General features: G+C 27.6%; 1 pseudogene; it reads left to right on the forward strand.

Annotated features, from left to right (window-relative positions):
• The first annotated feature begins 532 nt into the window (after window positions 1-532).
• Window positions 533-1,008, forward strand: LOC140855524 (uncharacterized; annotated as a pseudogene).
• Window positions 1,009-2,554: the final 1,546 nt, after the last annotated feature.

Consider the following 2,554-nt stretch of genomic DNA (forward strand, 5'->3'; position numbering starts at 1 on the left):
GCTATTCGACAGTCTTCTATATAAGCAACCAAAGCCTCAAGGATCAAGATAAGCTAATCAATTTCTCTTAGAGAACTCGTTGCTGCTCTCATTATTCTTTGAATCTGACTTGAGCGTCAGAGGATCTTCGTTAGAGCAAAAATCTTGGGTTTGAACTTATTTTGCAGGTCACTCCAGTGCTAGCATCCCTGCACAAGGCTCAGCCATCTTTTCTCCAATCTTGACTGAATAAGTAGCAACAAACATGATTTTATCGCTTATTTTCATGATCTTTGTTTGGCTAGAATATGGAGGCGAATATTGGATTGAATGGATTGCCTATTTTGATTTTCTATTTTAACTTTCCCAACTTGATTTCCTATTGTATTGATAGAGTCATCCCCATGCAGCTGGCCTGAGAAACAAGCCTTTCCCATATTATGATGACTTGTCAATTGTATTTGGTAAGGATAGAGAAACTAGAGAGGGTGCAGAGGATCTAGCTGATGCTTGTGAACAAATTGAGAAGGAGAAAGAAGCCTTAGCTGATACTATGAGTTTGGGAGATGATATGGATGCTAAGGGAGATACTCCTTATGCAGTATATTCATCACCATCTATTTGCCAACCTATAGGTGCGGATACTAGCACTGCAACAATTAGTAAGAAGAATGGGAGCTTACCAAGTAAAAGAGAAGACGCAATTACACTATTATGGAGAACTTGGTCACTCGTATTGGAAGGATAAGTAGTGCATGTGAAGGGACCAGAGAAGACTTTATGAGAATTGCAAACTTTTTAAGAAGAAGGGGCAAGGTGATGAGAGGTGTATGGCTCTATTTGAGGAGATTATGAAAATTGAGAATTTGAGTGAGAGTGATATGTTAACTGCTAGTGAGGTTATCAGCAAAGATAAGTTCAAAATTGAATTTTTTTTTTGTCCAATCTCAATAGTTCAAGAAAAAATATATGCAGAAGCAGTTAGAGGGTAGCGTCTATAGATGCTCATTTGACTTTGATTCAGTGTGATGCTGCCTATACCTGACAACTACATTTGGTGACGGTTTCTTTTTTTTTGATTTTTAGTTTAATTTTTCTGAGTGTCAATATTATGGTTCATTTATTATGGATATTTATAGTTTTAAAAATTATTTTATGGATTTGGAGCTTGGATGTTTATGAAATTTTAAATTTCAGATGTTATAATTCTTAGTGTCACAATTCTATTTGAAATGAATGTTATGGCTAGTTAACTTGATCCGTAAATAACATAAAAAAATTAATTCAAGATATGTCAAGAGTATTTTTGATACGATATGACCGATGATCTTGAATCCCCATAACATATCAAGCAAGTTGTTTGTACATATTCGAAGATTATTAATTACTATATTATGATCAATCAAATATAATAATTTTAGATCACTAAGATCAAATTATCTCAAAATTTAAATTTTTAATAATTTCAAATCATCGTGACGACCTCGTTTTAACCATCAAACACTCTCTATATAAAAATGTCTCTCCCCCTTTCCGTCCTCCCGAGCTCTTTTCCCAAATAATGCAAAAAAAAAACTTTTTTACCAAAATATACTAAAACGAAACTTATTTACCAAACTAATGCAAAAGGGAAAACGCCATTTTGAATGGCGTTTTTTCCCCTTCCACGTCAGCCCCCATTTCCACGGTGGCATCGTCCCAAAAAAAAAAAAAAAAAACATGAAGAAACACCATTTCGAATGGCGTCTTTAAAAACGCCATTTTGAATGGCGTTTTTAAAAACGCCATTCAAAATGGCGTTTCTCAATTTTCCCACCCAAAAAAAAAGGAAAAAATCATGAAAAATGGAAAATTTTGTTTTTTAAAATTTGAAATTAGTTAATAAATTAAAATTTAAATTTGGATTGAAATTTAAAATATAAAGATTTTAATTTGTAATTCATTAAAAAAATTAATTTAGATTTTTTATTTCAAATTTTTTTTAAAAGATGTCAAAAAAAATCTTAAGAAAAAAAAAGAAATTATCATAGGAAATAAAAAAAGGAGAAAAAATTATGAAAGAAATAAAAATTTGAAATTTAATTGAAAAATATCATTCGAAATATTTGTCTTAAAAATTTTTTTAAAAAAATTGAAGTAATCAAAGAAAAAGAATTTTAATTGAAAATTAAAAAGAAATAAAATTTTAAAGATTAATTGAAATAAAAATATTATTTCAAATTACTTTTGGAAATTAAAAATAATTTATTTTAAAAAAATTAAAAAAAATTTAAAAAAAAGGGTTAAAAAATTTTATAAAAACATAAAGAATTAAAAAAAATAGAAATTATAATTGTAATTGAAGAACAAAGTTTATAATTTTTAAATTTAAGAAATAAAAATTATAATTATAAATGAAATTAAAAATTATATTTTAAATAACTAAATTAATTTAAATATAAAATGCCATTTTGAATGGAAAATTGGAAAATTTTGTTTTTTAAAATTTGAAATTAGTAAATAAATTAAAATTTTAATTTTGATTGAAATTTAAAATATAAATATTTGAAAAAATATATCATAAAAGAATAAAATT

This window comes from Elaeis guineensis, chromosome 2 (assembly GCF_000442705.2).
Source record: "Elaeis guineensis isolate ETL-2024a chromosome 2, EG11, whole genome shotgun sequence".
Taxonomy (NCBI): Eukaryota; Viridiplantae; Streptophyta; class Magnoliopsida; order Arecales; family Arecaceae; genus Elaeis; species Elaeis guineensis.